The sequence below is a fragment of the Cynocephalus volans genome, chromosome 12 (genome assembly GCF_027409185.1).
Source record: "Cynocephalus volans isolate mCynVol1 chromosome 12, mCynVol1.pri, whole genome shotgun sequence".
Taxonomy (NCBI): Eukaryota; Metazoa; Chordata; class Mammalia; order Dermoptera; family Cynocephalidae; genus Cynocephalus; species Cynocephalus volans.
Window position 1 is genome coordinate 70,054,928 of NC_084471.1, and position 20,318 is coordinate 70,075,245.

Below are 20,318 nucleotides of genomic sequence, written 5' to 3' on the forward strand. Positions count from 1 at the left end.
TGTTTTAGTTCCAACTAGATTACTACCCAAGCTCAGTTGCTCAGAAGCTAGTGTTCTGGCCAGTACTGGACTTTTCTTAGTTAGAGAGGGGAGGTAGAGGGCTCTAAGTGCTTTGAAAGGATAGCTCTCCTGTCTTTGCTGTGTTTGCACCCTGATTTTTCTCTTCGTTGACTTACTATGTAGACTTGAAACTGAGTCTAAAAGTTCTAATGCCAGAAAAAGCTCTGGATATTCCTCAGGATTAGGCTCTCAGAGCATGAGGGTGTGGTTGTATGACAGGGGCTGTCCCTGCTGCAGCTCCTCCTTTCACGTTTCCCTGGTGGTGACTGACAACTTGACGTTTTGGTACAAGTGTAGAATTGATGTGGGAGCTAAACTGGCCTGGTGCTAGTTGTCTAAGAGGCTTTGAGGGTCCTCCTTTGACACAGAAAGGGGCTGGGAAAAACTTAGACTAAATATCAAGTTCCAAATCGCCATGGTGGAAATTTTTTTCCCAGCCTTGAAGATTGTGGTGAATTTGTTCAGGCTGAAATATGACTTGGGGGAGGGTAAGGGAAAGGGACCTTGGCAGCAGCTGATCATGGGAGCTTTCTTCTTGTTCAGAGACACCACTGAGAAGACACCAGACCACAGAGAGGAGCCTCATTCCCTTGACCTTCTGATATGACCCAGCCTTAGTCTGGAGGAGGTGTGTGTGTGGGGGGGGACTGGACTGATGGAGTGGACTCTTTGTCATTTGGGAATGTTTTCACTGCCCAGAGGGAGATTCAGCTTTTTTTCCTCTTAAAGTAGTACTCATTCTCTAAAGAAAGTATGGAACAATTCAGAAAGAAAAGATTGAAGATTTAGAATGAAGGAAAAATCCATAGTTTCTCTAATTCCTTTATAAGATGCAGCCAATGTGTTTTAAAACCTTTCATATTTTTTTCTCTGCATAGAGTTTTATATGGTGTTATGATATTTAGTGTATAAATATTTTTTATCCAGGGATTTTTTTTTTTTTTTTTTGCTTTTGTTATTTCATTAGCTTTCCCAGGCTACTAATTGTACCCATTTTTAAATGTTTGTACAATGTCCATCAAGTGAATGTACCATTGTTTACTTAACCATACCCCCTATTGTTGGACATTTAGGTTGTTTGCTTCTGTTTGCCATCATAAACAATACTGTGATGAACATCTTTGTGTACAAAGTCCTTTCAATAGAGTTTTCATTAGGATAGAAACCCCAAAATTGAACTTGCTAGGCTAGGTTGTAGGATATAAATGTTTTTACGGTCCTAAATACATATTTCCAAATAGTTCTTAAAAAGGAAGTAATGCATGTGAGTGTCCTCAAGGGAGAGGAGAGGATTGAGAATAATTTTCTACTGATTATGAAAGTAATACAGTTTATTAAGCAAATTTGGGAATTACTAAAAAGTATAAAGAAAAGAATTAAAATCACCTGTAATCTCACCAGTACATTTTGATGTTCTTTTATATTTTTTAACAAGTAGGATCATATATCTCTTCTCAGCTTTTTGGCTAAGATCAAGTGTTAGGACCATACTGTGCATACTGTTTTATAATCTTGATTTTTCATTTACTATTTTAAGTATTTTCTTGTTTTGTTTAAATATTCTTCAGTGTCATGATTTCATGGCTGCATAGTACTTCATAATACAGTATTTTATTACCTCCTTATCTTGCATTTTCAATCTCTCTCTTTTTTTCTGTTATACATAACAGTGTGATGAATATCCTGTGCATAAATATTTGTGTCCATCTCTGATTATTTCCTTAGGATAAATTGCTAGAAATTGAATTATTGGGTCAAAGGGTATATGCTTTTTAAAGTCCTTTGAGATATATACCTTCTAAAAAAGTTCTATCAGTTACCTTTTCTGTTCATAATATATAAGCTAACCATTACTGGATGGTTTAATGTTTGTAAAACTTTTGCCAATTTAATTAATAAGGAACGGCATCTTGTTTTACTTTGCATTTCTCTGAACATTTCTTAAGTGTTTTGGCCATGTTCTGTTTGTGTCTTTTCCTCTCTTTTGGAGATTTAGTATACATACATATGTCTATGTAATAAACATATACACTTTCCAAACTTTTTCATTATAAAATATCTTTCACATATGAAAGAGCATATAAAACTATTATGTGAGGTTATAATAATAATAATAAAATGGACATCAGTGTATTCACTGTGGAGTTCTTGGAATTGCTTCCTGCCCCTTATTTTCTTCTTCCTGCTACCTTATCTGGGATGAAAAAGCCCTTTAGCTCAGAACTTGTTGGATCTGTGTTCTGCAGCTGGGACAGTCCAGGTGGCATCCACACTTAGTGCTTCATAATTCTGTGGGGAATCAACTGCTGCAGCTGGTGAGAACAGGAACTGGTCTTGGAGGAAATAACTAATCTTCAGTGAAGTGAAAAAAGAAGCCAAGGTGGAGAGGAAATGAGACCGCAGATTTTCCCCTGCCCCTGAGGTTGCCTGGGAAGACTGGGCAGAGCCAGGACCCTGGTTTGGTGGTCAAGACCAAAGTATCCAAAAAAAAAAAAAAAAGACCATAGTATCACCCCCTGCCCCACAACTGACTAGTGAATCCAAGGGACAGTAGCACTGGCTGCCTGAAGTCAGTTGTCATTTGGTCTGCCATGCTGGTCACCTCCAACGTGGGGAAACATTTCTCCCATGTCTGAGCTGAGCTCCTGCTGTGCCAGGGAAAAGTTAGGGGATCATTCTGGTTCAGAAATGACTTTAGAGAAGAGGAAGGAGTTTTTCTTTGAAGATAAGAGGGTGCTGTCGCCACACAGCCTCCCCCTCACCTGCTCTTCGCTGGGTGCTTTAGGGCTACCTCTTTGAATAGCAGCTGATGGGAATTTAGGATTTCGAGACTGTCATCCAAGAAGAAGGGAAGTGGTTTCCAGAATAGAGCTGAGCTGGGCAGCTGGAATTCCTCAGTTCCCATGTCTAGTCTCTCTTTTGCCTCCCTTGGCAAAGCTACTTCTTTGTATTTTGTTTTCCTTCTACATAGGAGAGTGAATTCCCCAAGAAAAGTGTGGGTGTCAAGCTGCCTCTCTGTCCTGGAGATACTGTTTTTGTCTTTGCCTCCCACTCTCTTCTCTTCTTTTAGAATCCTCCTCTTTCCATGTTCTCTTATCCTTTCTGTCTTCCGTCATCTCACAATAAAGTTGTGGGTTGGGAGTTTGTGTGTTGGCTAAGGGAGGACCTGGATTTTTTTTTTTTTTTTGATCAGTGTCTCCCCTACTTCCCCAGCTTTACTAATACGCATACTCTTCTTAGTTTATACTTCATTTATAAAGTACATTGAGCTGGTTAACGCCAGGGTCAAAAGTTTGGATCCCCATACTGGACAGCTGCCCTCCCCCTGCCCAAAAAACCCAAAAAACCTACTTTGAGGTCCTTGAAAGGTGTTCTAAATAATGTTCAGAACCATGAGGGACTAGTGGAATTATTTATATGGCAGATTTTGCCTGTAGAGGAAGGTTTTAGCTGTAGTATACCAGTGATGGTTCAATTTTTTTTTTCATCTCTTCCCCTGCTCCATTCCCATCTCTTTCACCTCTTTCCCACCCTCACCCAAGGCTGGAGTTGGGGCTGTGGTCTTGCCTCTGGGTCCCTAATACATATTAACAGGGAAGTTATATACTCTCTTTCTCCCCCACTTTCTCATCTCTACTCAAATCCGGAGTGGAGCGTATCATAGCCCTCTTTCAATTGTCTAGCTCCTTTCTGAGTAAGAGCTGGGTGTGAGCCTGGTGTCTGGATACTTAAGGAGATGGTTATTCTGTTTTAAGAACCACCTACAGTTTAGAGAGTTTCTGCTCTGTTTTTACCAGCTTCCTTGCAGGGAGCTGGGGAGCCAGTCAATAGATCTTCCCAATATTTCCCATGAAACCTAAAAAAATTAAATTAAAAAAAATGTTCTGGGAGGAAGTAGCTGGTTTTGAAAGAAAGACCATTGGTTTTGGAATCAGAAGACTTAGGTTTCTGATCCAGCTTTATACTCTTTTTTTCAGCTGAATGATCTTGGGCAAATCCTGTAACTTTTCTGAGCCAATTTCATTCTTTATGGCATGGATGAGGATAATACCTACCCTACAGGGTTTTGAGGATGCTTAAAGAGACAACTGGTGAAAGTACTTTGTAATCTATAAAGGTTATATAAATAAATGTTTATTGTATATACATTACCCTCTATATCACCTCTGTTGCCTTAAGTTAAAGTGAGTTTCAACTCGGGGAGATATTGTCCCAGCAGGGGGTTTTTGGAAACAAGTGAGGATGTTTGGGTTATCAAACTGGGCGTGCTACACTTAGTGCCTCAGGGCCAGGGGTGTTAAACATCCTACAGTGTTTGGCTCAGTCCCACACAACTAAGAAGAATCCTGCCCAAAATGCTGATGGCATCCCTGCTGACAATCACTTTCCACTTATCTGTATCTTCATTACCCTATATCCCAGTTGGGGATGAAGCTTCAAGAGCAGTAAAAGTGAAGGCAGAGCCATAGTTTGTGGTGCTTTCTTGATTTTTCCATTTCCTATTACACCTTCAGGAAAGAGGTGGACCTCTTTTTATTACCTCCACCTGCAGGTTTAGTACCTGATTCTTTCTGTACTCTGTGGGCTCTACCCTAGAACTTATCAAGGAGCAGCTTGGGGTATACATACAGTATACCCACCTCCTGGTAGGGTAAAAGTTTTTATAAGTGGGAATATGTTTAGGAGATCTTTTGACAATGCTTTTGAATTTTTGTGTTAAGTCTCAGCTTAAATGTCATTTAAGCAAATTTGCCTTAAGCAAAACATTTTTGGTTAGATGTTTTGTTCATGCTAAACAGTCTGCTAGAAAAACAATTTTTAAAAGACATATCATCTTTGATTTTTTTATATATAGATTTTAAGTGCATGGAAAAATTTCTGTAACAACAAAAAACTGATAGCAATGGTTACCTCTGGTATGCAGCGGGGGCTGGGGAAAAACGCCAGTAGGAACACGAGAGTCAAAGAGAATTTAGCTTTACCTATAACGTTACATTTTTTACAAGTAGAATGTACTTATGTATTAGTTATGTAATTAAAAGTTAAAGAAAAGAAGTTCTTATCCTTACTAGAAATCAAGGACATGAAAATTTAAAGGATATGCTTTTTGTGCTAATCATGTAGGCAAAATTTTAAAGACTGACAATGCCCATGGTTGCTATTAATCTTAGCGTAATTTGGTGCAGACATTTTAGAAGGCATTTTATAGAGTCTACCAATAAAATCTGCAAACCCTTTAACTCAGCCATCCCACTTCTAAGAGACTGTTCTACAGAACTGTTTACACATGAGCACAGAGATGCATGTAAGGGATATTCAGGGCTATGTTGTTTAACAGTGAAAAGTTGGGAACAACCTGATTGTCCATTTTCTGCCTAAATTTATTTCTCGCCCATTCACTCATTACTCAAGGCAAATCCTGGGAGTTATCTTTAATTTTTTTCTTCTCCTTTCACTACACCCAATCTATGAGTAAGTTCTGCCGACTCATTCTCCAGAGGTATATTTTATTTATCTATTTATTTTTATTTTTATTTTTTTTAAAAGATGACCGGTAAGGGTATCTTAACATAACCCTTGACTTGGTGTTGTCAGCACCACACTCTCTGAAGTGAGCCAACCAGCCACCCCTATATAGGGATCCGAACCTGTGGCTTTGGTGTTATCAGCACCACACTCTACCAAGTGAGCCACCGACCGGCCCTTCCAGAAGTATATTTTAAATCCACCCATTCCTTTCTCCCTACCGACACTGCTTCAGTCCAAGCCAGTATCAGCTCTTGCTTGTATTACATCCAAACAATTGGCGTCTCATTTTTCTCTATTGTCCCTTTCTCCATCCTCCCATCCATTCTCCACAAAGCAGCCAAATTAAAAATATAAATCAAATAGCATCATTCCCCTGCCTAAGAACTTTTAATGGCTTCCCTTTGTACTAAAAAAAAAAGAAGAAAAAAAGGAAAAGAAGCAAACCCCTGACATTGACCCTTGAGACTGCATCATTTGGCTCCTGCTGACCTCTTTAACCTTACTCGCCCTCCTGTTTATCAAGCTCCACATTAGCTTTCTTTCATTCAGAACAAGCTCCTTTCTATCTCAGGACCTCTGCACAAACCGTTTCCTCTCCCAGAATGCCCTTTGCCTGGATCTTCAAATGATTCATTATACTTTTGGTCTCAGTTTTTAAAAATGCCACCTCTCAGAGAGGCCTTCCCACTTATTACTCTCTTTTATAGCATCCTATTGCTTCTTTTGTATTATTTTCCATTTTGAAATTGTCTAATTATTTATTACCTGTCTTCCCAGACTGTTGACTTCATGAGGATGATGACATTATGTTTGCTTATCACCATGCAGCCAAATACATAGCACAGGGTAGGCATTCAATAAATGGCTGTGGCTGATGGGAATCTCCAAGATGTGTGGTGTGTGTGTGTGGAGTGTGTGTGTGTGTGTGTGTGTGTGTGTGTGTGTGTGTGTGTGTGTGTGTGTGTGTTTGTAAAAACACAGTTAAAAGAAGACTATGTATAATGTTTTATAAAGCCATATGTTTATAGGTAAATGTAGAAAAAAGGCCTGGAAAAAAGCTGTTAACCATAGTGAACGATGGACGGGAATGAGTAGGGTTGTGAGCTGAATAGTGTGGCTCATTTTTTATTCTATAAGCTTTTGAGTTGACTGAATTTTTTTTATAATATGTGCTTGTGTATTTATTCCTCCTTTAAGGAAAAAGAGGATAAAAATGGAAGGGACTCAACTTTTTTTTTTTTTTTTTAAAGATGACCGGTAAGGGGATCTTAACCCTTGACTTGGTGTTGTCAGCACCACGCTCACCCAGTGAGCAAACCGGCCATCCCTATATGGGATCCGAACTCGTGGTCTTGGTGTTATCAGCACCGCACTCTCCCGAGTGAGCCACAGGCCGGCCCCTAAGGCACTCAACTTTTAATTCAAAAAAAAAGAAAGCTACTCTCTCTTACTCTGTGTACTGAGCCAAAGGAAGAGTGCAAGAGAGAGAAAGGCTACCAACAGGGTCGGCAACTGGCCACAGCCGGTTCCCTGCACTGTGCTGAGTTTGGTACTATTTTTCACAGTAGAAAGAATCCTAAAAGATTCTCTTCTTCCCTCAGGCTTCATTTTAAATTCTTAAATGTAGGCATGGTCCCGGTCCCCCAAACACAGGCATGTTGTACATTTTTAGCTTCTCTCATTTCCAGGCTAGTGAAAGCTGCACCTCCAGCTTTGGCAGAGCCACAGCAGGTCAACTCAGCAAAGAGAATAAACCTGAACTTTGGGCTTCACTGCTTCTAAGCTTCTCAAAGTCAAGTCAGTTCAGCATCCCTGACTCTCATGGAAGTCATTTTCTCTAGATTCTGTTTCCTAGGAATGAGGATAGCTAATAATTTTAATAGCTAACACTGATTGAATGCTTAATATGATTGAAAACATCATGCAAAGAACTTTACACACATTATCTCATTTAATCATCACAACCCTATGAGGTGGTCATTATTGTCACCTCTATTTTATAGATGAGGAAACTGAGGTCCAGGGAGGTTAAATAGCTCACTTAGAATCACACAGCAGTAGGTGATAAAGTCAGGATTTAAATCCAGGCAGTCTGACTCCAAAGCCCACATCCTTAACTACCATCTCCTCTTTCCAGGGTTGACTCCCCCTTGTTCTCAGTACTGCTTTGGAGAGGATTGAGTAGATTACAGCAGAATATAGGGGAAGTTCACCAGAATAAGTCCTCCTTTCCAAGAGGAGTGGTTAAAAGATTTGGGCTTTGGAGTCAGCTAGACTTGGGTTTGAATCCCAGCTATCCCACTAGGACATTTGCTATTCAACAACTAATATGTTATTTGACTTACATGCCAGTGATACCACTGGATATATAGTGGAAAAAAACACCAAATAATGCCTCTGCCTTGGGCCGGCCCGTGGCTCACTCGGTAGAATGCGGTGCTGATAACACCAAGGCCCCGGGTTCGGATCCCATATACGGATGGCCGGTTCGCTCATTGGCTGAGCATGGTGCTGACACCAAGTCAAGGGTTAAGATCCCCTTACCGGTCATCTTTAAAAAAATAAAATAAAATAAAATAAATAATGCCTCTGCCTTCATGGAGTTCATAGGAAAAGATAGATATTAAGCAAATAAATATTAAATACAAATTATGATATGTCCTTGGAAGGCAAAGAACAGATTGTTAAGAGATAACAAAAAAGACTTCATCTAGATTGAGAAGTCTCAGGTCCACTCTAAATGTTCCTTTCATTTTCCTTCCTTTCTTGGTTTATTAAGAAAATATGTCTTAGGTACCTGTTGTATACACGACACTTTCCCGAGGGCTTTGGAATATACCAAAGAAATAGAAGATAATGCTCACTACATTGAAAAGGCAAAATATACACTTACAACTGTATTTTGAACTAGAGAATTAAAACAAGTATGTATCCTTAGATTGTCTGTGAGGCTGTGTATGTGCCATGGTTATTTTATCCATAACATGGGAATACTATTTGTCTTGCTCAGTCACACGTTTTATGAAGACCAAGTGAGATCGTGAGGTGATGGAGAGCCACACAGCTATAAGCACTGAAGGCTTGGAGAGTTAGGGAAGGATCAGCGTGGTACAGGATTGCTAATCAGGCAATGCTTTCAGGAGGACATGGGCTCTAAGTCAGGTCTTAAAGGTGACAGGTGTACATCAGGAAAGAGGAGGTTGTTCCAGACCAGAGCAGTATGGAGAGGATTAAAAAGGAGGAATGAACCTGCTGTGTGAGGGCAGCCAGGAACCCTGCCTGCTGGAAAAGAGGGGCCTAGTCACAGACAGAGAGGTGAGCATGGATCAGAATGGGTGGTCACTCCACAGAGAATTTTGTCTGAAGATTTCCTGGTTGTTAGAAAAGGCTGTGGAGGCCTTCCTGCCCAGGCATTCAACAGGAAATAGAGATTAGTTGGTAAGTGGTCCCTGGCCATTCATGAGTTTTCTCATTAAAAGTTGACTGAGTGAGGGCCGGCCCGTGGCTCACTCGGGAGAGTGCGGTGCTAATAACACCAAGGCCCCGGGTTCGGATCCCATATACGGATGGCCGGTTCGCTCACTGGGTGAGCGTGGTGCTGACCACACTAAGTCAAGGGTTAAGATCCCCTTACCGGTCATCTTTTAAAAAAATAAATAAATAAAAATAAAACAAATAAAAAATAAAAAAAAAGTTGACTGAGTGAAATATATGAGAAATAAATGCTCAGATCATCTCATAGATTAGAGAATCAGAATAATTTGATTTAAGCAAAACTGGGTAGGAAATTATCCCACATGTTACCCTTGAACTGCAGAAGTTCCTAAATGTAGAAGCTTCAATTTCTAGTCATCAAGTTTTGTCTTTCCTTTGCCAAATCTATCTTGCCTTCCTTTAGGGTAAAATGTTGTCTTGCACTAAATAATTTATATTATTAACAATTCCTTGTTCGTGGTAGGTGCTCAATAAATTTATCTCTTTGTATAGTAACAGTGTCAGTTTGTGAGCCACTTTCTACCTGTTAGTGTTTTCTTGCACACTGTATTTTGAGGGCAATGGCACCCTGTCCCCGCTGATCAACCAGGCCAGGCACCTGGGAATAACTCTAGGCTACTGCCCCTCTTATCTTTTCTCCGTCTGTACTGCAACTGCTGTAGCTGGTCCTTGGCTCTTGCCTGGTCTGCTGTAATGGACTCCTTAGTGGTCTCTTTGCTCCAGTCTTAAAGACCCCTTCCTCCCCATCTGTTGTCATAGCCATATGTAAAGATGTAGGGAAAGGGTTTTCTAGAAAGAGAGAACAACCTGTGAAAAGCCTTGGGGTGGGGGAACACATTGCACATTTGAAGAACAGACAGAAGGCCAGATTGGTTTGACAAGGATGTTGAGGAGAGGTCTGAGAAGGCATAAAAGAGGTGAGCAGGGCCCAGATCAAGTGGGACCTTGCTGGCCTTGGTAAGGAGTTTGGAAATTAATTGTAGGGGGAGTTTTAGGCATGGCAGTGACCTGACCTGCTTTATAGTGTTCAGAGTTTACTGTGGCTGCTATGTGGAGAGGCCTGGAATCTATGTCCTCTCTGGGCAGCAGTTGGCCTGAGTGAAACCCAGGCTCCTCACTAGACTGCCCAGCTGGGTGATGGTGCCCTCTGCTCTTTCAGGTTTGACTGGTGCTCAGCCCTCACTACTCTACCCACCCTCAGGCCCATAAAGGGCAGTGCCTCTGTTATGCTGGCCCCAGTGTTTGGCGTGCCTACTGGTGGCCTGAGCCTATAATTTGGTGGGTTGGCTGGTTACAAAAATAAAAAGTGTGACCTATAACTAAAGCTGAGTGGATTCAGTGAAGCAGGAGCTTTTAATTTGCAAAGGTTCTGGGCTGTACTTAACTGGAGAAGAAATGTGTCTCCTCCCTAAGCGCTGCTCCATTTTCACCCGTTAGTACCTGCTCTGGGGTGGGTTAGGGTTTGTAGGCCTGGGAGTGAGATGTGGGGGGTTTTAGGGAGCTGTTTGGAGGGGATGTTAGGGTCCAGCAATAGGTTTGATAGGGCTTTCTGAGGAGTAGACATTATTCAGTCTTGCTTATCTAGCCCACTGGGATGGAAGTAGAGTATTAAAGTGTTTGATGGCACGATCACTCATTTATTCATTCAACAACTATTTATTGAGTATTCGTTCTGTATTTTAGACATTAGGGATACCACAGTGAACAAAAGATTCAGAGACCAGCCTCATAGAATTCACATTGTTGTTGGGAAGAACAATAAAATATATATACAGGTATATAATGTAATGTTAAGTAGCAATAAGTGCAATGAAGAAAAAGAAGATAAGATAAGGGGATAGAGAGTAATGGGGATGATATTTTAGATAGGAAGGTCAGGCAGTTTTGGGGGTTGAGGTATAAGAGAAAAGTGAAATTCTTAAGAGTGACTTTCCATGCACTCTAGATCCCAGCACCCGAGCATGTCTCCTAGGAAGGGCTCCCTATGGCAGCACAGCCAGTCTGGGTGGAGATCAGAGTCAGTGCTCACCTGGGGACCGAGCTGCTTCCTAGCCCCAGGTGGGCCCCAGTAAGAGTCTGTGGTTGCTTCTTCCTGACTCCATTTGTCAGAACTGTCTGCAGAGCTGGGGAGGGTGCTGATTAACCGTAAATAGATACTTGTCTTTCCAGGACTCATCAAGACCGATTCTCTCAAGATTTCCTGAAGTCACTCGGTGTTTTCTGGGCTAGAGGAAGAATATGAAGTCTGGCCTGGGAAACAGCTACAAAGAGTGTAGGGATTCCTTTCATCTATGTCCTGGTGCTCAACCAGGCCTTTATAAGAGCTTTGGAGCTCTGTGGATTTGGATTTGAATCCTGACTCTGCTATTTATTAGCTCTATGACCTTGGGCCGGTTCCTTAACCTCCTTGAACCCCAGTTTCTTTATCTGTATAATCAGGATAATAATACTTACCTTCTAGGGGGTTTGTGAGGATTAAATAACATGTAAAGGATCAAGGGCAATGTCTAGCATAGTGGGTACTCAGTGATTTTAAGCAGACATATTATTCTAAGGCCACTAACCTCTTGAGTCAGGGATCTGGTGTTGAGGAACCTAATGAAAATATTCAAGAAATATAAATTATTGTTAATTGGTAGAGATTGGTTCTCTGTATCTCAAAGTTGTAAAATCACTGAACTGCACACCACAGCTTAGTTAGTCATTTTGCTTTTCTACTCAATGACGTTGGCCTAGTCATGATTTCTCTGCAGGCTTTAGGGACCTCCAGGAACCAGGGTCACCCTTGGTTTCTGTTGGCTTGCCCTTCAGCACATTTTAATTCTGGTGTAGCCATGGAAGAAACCAACTTTAAGAGCCTTCTGAACTAGGAGCTTTTACGAACGAAGGCCAGAAAGGCCATCACAGGCTTGCTGAAGTCCAGACCTGTGCTCCTGGGACTGTATTGAACTCTGAGTGTTGGAGTGACTGTTATGTGGGCTCATTTTGCAGACTGGAGATCACATACTCCCCTCCCCTCAATGCCAGCCTTGGAGTGAGGCCTAGACAATATTTTAGAATGGGTGGACCAGAAATATCTAACTTGGAAAGAACATCTTTGTTTGAACCTTCTGTGTCCATAGTATGCTCAGGCACTTTAGTTTGGACAGATTTCTTCTTTGTGGTTGTAGTTATTTTGTTTTTACTTGCCACTGAGCAGAATCAGCATCACACAAGCACTCATTATCCTCAGACCATTGGCAGGCAGAGCACTTGGTGAATCCTACTCCTTTGTGAAGTGCTCACGTCTGCAGATTATTTTCTGATGCATCTGGCATGAATTCCAGATTGATGATCCAATAGCAGCTATTAATTGCCCCCTTTGGACTTGTTTAATTACTGCTGGCATGGTAGGTGACTAAGGAATTAAGAATCTCTTGTGCATTTATAGAGCAACAGGTCCTGGTAAGCTCTCAAAGCATTTATCTGTCATTTCCCGAGAATATCCTTATTAAGAGTTGTGAGCATAACCTCAGGAGTTGAGGAGTAGCCAGCTAGGCAGTGTCAGGTAGCATTTGGCATCTCAGTTGATTCCTTCCAAGAATTGTAAAGAAACCATCTACTTGCCTGCAGATGCCCAGGGAAATGTCGAGATGGTGTCATAACAGTAAAAAAGCACTGCCAGCTGCTACTGATTGTCTTGGAGGCAAGAGGGCAGAGAGCTTACTCTGGCCTTATTCTGTGGCAAGGCAGGTAAAGATTCACATCAGTACTCTGGAGGGCCTCTGAGGCAGTGACCCAGGAATGGTTAAGGTGTCATCTTCCCTGCCTGGAGACAGGGAAGAGGGAAAAGAGGAACAAGATACCATCCTGCAAAGACTCACGAATTGCAGCTTAGTGCTCATTCACTCAACAAGCATTTATTGAGCGCTTAGAATGTGTAAAGAGCCAGAGAGATAAAGATGACTAAGATAGTGTCTGCCTAGGAGTTCGGTGTAGGGGAGGAGATAAACACATTAGACATATAATTATAATATATAGCTGGGTAAGGGTAATGGTATAGATATGCAGGAAGCCTCAGGGGAGCAGAGGAGAGGGGGGCCTTGGGGAATACCGCCTGGAGGAAATCTCTGCTGGCTGAAAGAATAATTAGGAGTTGGATAGAGTGAGGAGAGGAAGCGTTCCAGGTAGAGGGGACAGCGTGGGCAGAGGCATCAAGGTGAGACAAAGCATGATATATCCAGGGAATCCTCATGGAGCTGTCTTGTGCTGATGGAGTGTGAAGTGGAAAGCAGAGAGTGGTGGGAGGTGAAGCTAAAGTGGTGAGGAGGACCTTGAATGTCATGCAGAAGACACTGTACTTCATGCTTTCCGTAGGAGAGTGGCATGGTCCGAATTTGAGCTGTTGGGAGATCACTCTGACAGCCATGGGAGGGAATCAGAATTGGAAATAGGCAGCTGAATGGAAGGCTTTGGTAATGTGATGATGACGACAGGAGCTGAACCAGGCTGGTTTGCACAATGAAGATGATGGGACAGAGTGAGTCAAGACTTAAAAAGATTAAATTTTGAAGACTTGATGACTGATGAGATTTGACATTAGAAGAGAGGAACTGAGAATGACACCCTGATTTACAGCTTGCTAGATTAATTAGATGGAGGTGCCATCAGTTAAGGGAACACAGGAGAAGAAACACCTTAGAGTGGAAGGTTTATTAGAGTGTGATGTTACAATACTAAGGTCAAGGGTTCGGATCCCTGTACTGGCCAGCCGCCAAAAAAAAAAAAAAGAATGGCAGGTTTGAGGCCCGTTTGAGACATGTGAGGTTGCAGAAACTGTCGATGTCTGGGTGGAATGTCTAATGGGCTGCTGGATATTTAAAGCTGAAGCTCAAAGGAAAAGTTTGGGAAAGAAATACATATTAGAGAGTCATCAGTGTCTGCTGGTCAAGTAAAATTTGAGGCCTTTCCCTATATTCTCACAGATAGCGTAGCCCTTCAGTCTGAAAGTGATGACTCCTAGGACTTATGTAATGTCACAAGGAGAAAAGCAGAGTTGTTGAGAAGAGTAGTTATTTCAGGGGGCCGAAACTAGAGATTTGTGGCAGAATTGGACCTCAGGTTTAGCCTGAAGAAGTCAGGAGACAATTGGGGAAGGGAGGGATTTGAGATAAGGTGGGGACGCTAGAGATAACCTGGCAAAATCTCCAAAATTCTTCACAGACAGCAAAACTGTGGCCCAAAGGTTAGAGGAATTGTCCCAGATCACTCAGTTGCTCAGATAGCAGAGCAGCTTAGTCCGTGATTCAGTTCTGTCTCACAGAATTCTGGTCCCAGCTTTACTGTGAATTCCCTGACTGGGTGGCCATTGGTGTCTCAGTTTTCTCTTTTGAAAGGGGCATGTGTCCAACTGCTCTAACCTAAGGAATTATTGGATCACATGAGATAATGGAATTGTGTATTACATATGTTTAACCTGTTCAGCTGTACGAGATTACTTCAAAAAGTTTGTGGAAAAATAGAATTAAAAGATAATACAAATCCTTCCATGAACTTTTTGAAGACCCTCATATCTATATACTCTCTCTTTTATGTATTTTAAAGTACTATAAAATTGTATTTTCCATATGTACTTAGCCACATCTGACTCAAGTTACCTTCTATGGAGTAGGTCATTCCAATTACTCTTTATAAATTTCTTCTCCTGTGCCAGGCACCATGGCAAAATCCTTTTCATTCGTTCATTGCATCATTTAATGTTTATAAATAAGATATAGATATCTTATAAGATGTAGTATAATCCATATTTTATAGATGAAGAAACTGAGGTTCAGAGAAGTTTAATAAATTTCTTACTGTCTCATGAAAAGTACCAGGATTCAAATCCAGGTCATTCCTGATTTCAAAGCCCCATACTGTTATCTATAGCACTCTGGAGCATTTAAAAGGCCACTCAGATGCAATGGATTTGTCAACAAATGGTGTCTAAGAGGACAGTCTCCTTGTCTCTGTGCTCTGCATAGTCTCTCTCTTATTCTGAGAAGGCTTGAACTTCAGGTGTCCAGCACACATACCTCGTTCAGTTGGTTTCATCCAGTCATGCTGGACAGGGAAGCATTGTTCAACAATCAACCAAAGCTAGTAAGACAAATCCAGCTGGACCTTCCCAAGTTAGAAATGGAGATATGTTTTCTTTATAAGGAGATGGCAGGAAATAATAGAAAAGCCTGTATGTTGGAGGCCACATGTCTGGGTTTGAATCTGGGTTCTGCTGCTCTCTGTATGACCTTGAATAAGTTGATCTCAGATTCTTAATTCCCTAAGCAGTTAAACAGGCATAATAACATTTACCCCCAGTGGTTACTGAGAGCAGTAAATGAGATCATGTGAGAAAAGTGTCTGGCATGTAAGAGACGCTCAGTAATGTTTTTCTCCCCATCCTTGGCCCCTGAGTGAATATGGCACCTAGGATGCCAGACATTTCAGGAAGCAGAGAAGATTCAGTTTTTCTTTGGGTCATGAGGAAGGATTCTCAGAAGGGTAACTCCAAATAGGTGTTTTTTGTATTTTGTTTTCTGGCTGCACAATCAAATGAGATGCAAAAAAGCTGGAACAACTCAAAAATGGCATTGGGGTGTGGGTGGCCATGGCCTCTGTATCAAGCTCTGGCCTTAAAGGTATGGAGGGACACCAATGGGAGAACAGCTCCTGGATCAAGAGCAGACTGAGGTCATTATGATTCTTCTCAAAAAAGAATAGAAGTACTGAGGCACTGAGGATGTACCCTCATTTGAGAGCAATTGAAAAAGGAGAGACAGAGGACTTCTAGCACCTTTCCCCAGCTGATATGACTTGTGACAAATGTGTGCCTCTGCTGGACCTCAGTTTACCCTTCTGTAAAGCAGGAGTTATTCCCCTCCCACGTGTGTCTGGAAGTAGGAAGGGATTTATTAAGTTTTATGGTTTGATGATAAGCTCTTGGATTTATAATGAAACTCCTGGAAATCCAGAGGTAGGCCCCAGGCTCGTGCCCTGGGTAAGATAGAGTGCTGTCCCGCAGATGGCCTCTGCTGTCCACTTGGGCAGCTCACAACACCTATGAAGCTGCTTCTGTGTGTCAGGCATCCTTGTCTAGGAACAAGTGTGTTCAGGCAAACTCCGTACCCTCATGGAGCTTATGGTCTACTTCAGGAAATAAAAAATGTGAAAAGTGAATAACCGTATGAGAGCAAAGTGATTTTTCCATGAAATATTATAATTGAAGGTCTAGCACAGTGCTTGGTCCAGAGTAAATATTTATAAGCTTCAAATTCCCACATTTTTTGTAAATATATAAGAATTATCACAAGGCGAAATAGGTCTTCCAATTGGCACAGTGCATGGTATGTAGAAGACACTACTGCTGCTGAAGGAATGATTGAATATACACATATATGTATATATATGAATAATTGTGTGTGTGTGTTTATGAATGATTGCTAACAGGAGGTAGGGGCAGTAAACCCCGCAGAAATTTAGAGAAGGAGTGTACAGAGGTCTGAGTTGTTTGGGGGAGGTTTCATGAGAAAGGTTGAGATTGTATTGGTTGGTCCTAAAGGATGTATATAATTCAGAAAGGCACAGAGAAGGACTAATATAATTCATTGTCTCGAAGGAGGTATTGTGTGTTGTTAAAAGCTCAGGCTTTGGAGTCAGACATGCGTTCAAATTCTTGTTAGGTGGTTTCCACATACCTGTGGATTATATGGGTTCAAACATACTTGTTATATGCCCTGGGCCTTTATTTCCTCACCTGCAAAATAGGAATAATAATAATCCCTACTTCATAGGGTTGTTGTGAGAATTAAATAAAATAGTTCAAATAGATTGCTTATCGCAGTTCTATCAATAAATGTTAGCTTTTGTCATTATTACTATTTTCATTTTAATAGATTATTGTCATTGATATCCTACTTATGCCCACCTACTTACCTTAGCTCATAAGACCCTTTGTCATCTGGCTGTTTCCTGCCTGCTGTAATTTCCTCAAGCACACTTTCATTCCATTATATCCAATCACTTACAGACTTCTGGATTTGTTACGGTGTTTTGTGTTTCTACATATTTGCAAATATTGTCTTCTTGCCTAAAATATCACCTTTTTCCTTCCTCTGTTGTCTTTGCCTGACCTCCTTCTGCTTGACTTTTAAGACTATATCTGTACCATTTCTTGCAGGAACTCAGTCTAAGATGCTGCAAGTGCCTCTTTCACATCCGTGTTGTCTATGCTGAGTCCCGGTTTGCTTGTCTGCCTTTCCTCAGGATATAAACTTCCTCATTGTAGTGATCATGCTTTATTTATTTTGATATCCCCAGATTCTAGCTTAGTGCTTGGTGTATAGTTGTTTCCCAGCTAAATGTTGAATAAAAAACCCAAGCAAAAAAGGAGAGCTAGAATTACACGTAACATTTACCACATAGGTTCTGATTTATTTTTTATTTTTATTTTTTCAAAAGATGACTGGTAAGGGGATCTCAACCCTTGGCTTGGTGTTGTCAGCACGATGCTCAGCCAGTAAGCCAACCACAGGCCAGCCCATAGGTTCTGATTTAAATACTTTATATCTGAGGGGCTGGCTGGTTAGCTCACTCAGTAGAGTGCTGTGCTGATAACACCAAGCTCAAGGGTTTGAATGCCCATACCAGCCAGCTGCCAAAAAAAAAAAATTAAATTAAATACTTTATGTTTGTTAGCTTATTTAATCATCACAGCAACCCTATGAGGTAGGTACTAGTACTACCTCCTCTATTTTAAAGATGAGGAAACTGAGGCTCACAGAGATTAAGTAACTCTCCCAAGGGCACACAACTAGTAAGTGGTGGAACCAGGATTCAAATGCAGGTAGCATAGCTCTGTAGTCAGTGCTTTAACCACCACATTGTATACGTGACTCTGTGTCACTGAAATTTGTAACAAGGATATTTATTGAATGTTCTAGAAAAGGTGAAGAAACATTAACCACAAATCACAACTTTATGAACACATTTTAAAAGAATTAGTAGGGCCGGCCCGTGGCTCACTCGGGAGAGTGCGGTGCTGATAACACCAAGGCCACGGGTTCGGATCCCATATACGGATGGCCGGTTAGCTCACTGGCTGAGCCTGGTGCTGACAACACCAAGTCAAGGGTTAAGATCCCCTTACCGGTCATCTTTAAAAAAAAATAAAGTAAAATAAATAAATAAATAAAAAGAATTAGTAAATGTTTGGAGACACTGTTGACGGAGGAGTGGATCTTACCACTGTCACTTATGAAAGATTTGCTAGAAAAGATGGGATTTCATCTGTTGTGAATTAGGGGAGGGACATGGCTGACAGTTGGAAAGGAGGCATTCTCTCTAGAGTGTAATGGAGTAGAAAACAGGGACAGGAGAAAGAGGAGTATATATATGGAGAAATTCGATTTGCCCAATCTTTATTGAGCACCTCCTTCAGTGGTAAACAAGCTGATGGTGATCCCTGTGCTCAGGAGTCTATGGTCTAGCAGGCTATAAGAAGATGAGTCTGGTTAAAGAGAAGGGTAGAGAAGTGGCTTAGATTATGGCATGACTGAGGACAGAATGAAACTCAGAATGATAAGTAGGAGTGTGCTGAACGAAAAGCAACATATATAGAAAGTAGTTTGGGCTGTAGCACATAAGGCAAATTATAGGTGAGAGAGCCCAGAAATAGCAAGGATAGTGGTGATAAGTTAGAGAATCCTCTCTCCCCACAAATAACCAGGGGGCTGAATGAGGGACTTGGTAGTGGGAGAGGTAGTAATAGGATCAATCAGTTATTTATTAAGCAATTGCATGATTCAAAGAAGGGTAAGGCATGACCTCTACCTTTATGGAATTCATGTTTTAGTTGTAAATAGAGGAAACAGGCACATGAAAAGATATTACATGGAACACATTCAATTTGTGCTAAAGGTCCATGGTATCAGTGACCAGGTATTTTCTCTCTTGTTATTTCATCCATGTGGACTTCATTTCCAAGATTACCTCACAGTCCAAAATAGCTGCTGAAGCTCCAGCCATGCTATATGCATTCCAACCAGCTAGACACAGAAAGGAGAAAAGGGGTATGCTCCCTCCTTTTTTTTTTTTTAAAGATGACTGGTAAGGGGATCTTAACCCTTGACTTGGTGTTGTCAGCACCACGCTCACCCAGTGAGCTAACCAGCCATCCCTATATGGGATCCAAATCTGCGGCATTGGTGTTATCAGTACCACACTCTACCGAGTGAGCCATGGGCCAGCCTGATACTCCCTCCCTTTATTGACACTTCTCAGAGGTTGTACACACTACTTCTGTTTACATTCCACGTGGTCACATAGTCATACCTAAGTGCAAGGGAAGCTGAGAAATGTATTCATTCTAGGCTGTCAAGTGTTTACCTGAACTTTGGAGGTTCATTACAAAGGAAAATGAGGAGAGGTTGCGGAATAACAAGCAGGTCTCTGCCATATCGTTCTTAAATATGATTGTGTTTGGAGCTCAGAAAAGGGGCTGATTATTTTAGGTTGGGTAGTCACAGAGCTGTTGCATATTAAGTCGGGTAGTAATAGATAGGTATTCTGAAGATTGGGAAAACATCAGTTACAAGCAAATCCTAGGGCTAGGAAATGGCAAGAGAAGCTGTCCCAGGAAAGAGAGCATCCAGAGCAGGAGAGGATGATGCTGGTCAGAGATGTTGGGACCAGCCAGGAGAGAATCTTACCTCAGAAGCTCTTTCTTTTTTTTCTGTTTTTTTTAAAGATGACCAGTAAGGGGATCTTAACCCTTGACTTGGTGTTGTCAGCACCATGCTCAGCCAGTGAGCAAACCGGCCATCCCTATATAGGGATCCGAACCCGTGGCCTTGGTGTTATCAGCACCACACTCTCCCGAGTGAGCCACAGGCCGGCCCTCAGAAACTCTTTCTTATTTTAAGATGCTAACAGCAGTAGGCCAAGGAGTTTAGGTTTTCTTGTGTAAATGATAAGGAATTTGAGGAAATTTCTCAACCAAGAAGAAACATGATTAATCTTATTCACTTGAAGTTTGGAAATTTCATCCATGTGCAGGATGTCAGTTGGAAGGTTATCCCAGAGGGCCGGGAGGGAACAATAAGGGCCCATCCGGGTGGTGACAGTGGGAATGGATGAGAAAGACAGATGAGAGACCTGGGCCTTAGTGAGAGAAGGGCTGTGGTGTGGGGAGAGAGGAGGATGGGACCCCAAAATATTGT

The 20,318-nt window shown here is 41.5% G+C and overlaps 1 protein-coding gene across 1 annotated transcript in view; it reads left to right on the top strand.

Moving 5' to 3' along the window:
* The first annotated feature begins 602 nt into the window (after window positions 1-602).
* Window positions 603-20,318, top strand: part of FMNL3 (formin like 3) — a 47,927-nt gene continuing 28,211 nt past the window's right edge. The window contains exon 1 of the mRNA XM_063074608.1: window positions 603-688. The gene's annotated coding sequence lies outside the window, so the exon portion shown is untranslated. The remainder of the gene's footprint in view (window positions 689-20,318) is intronic.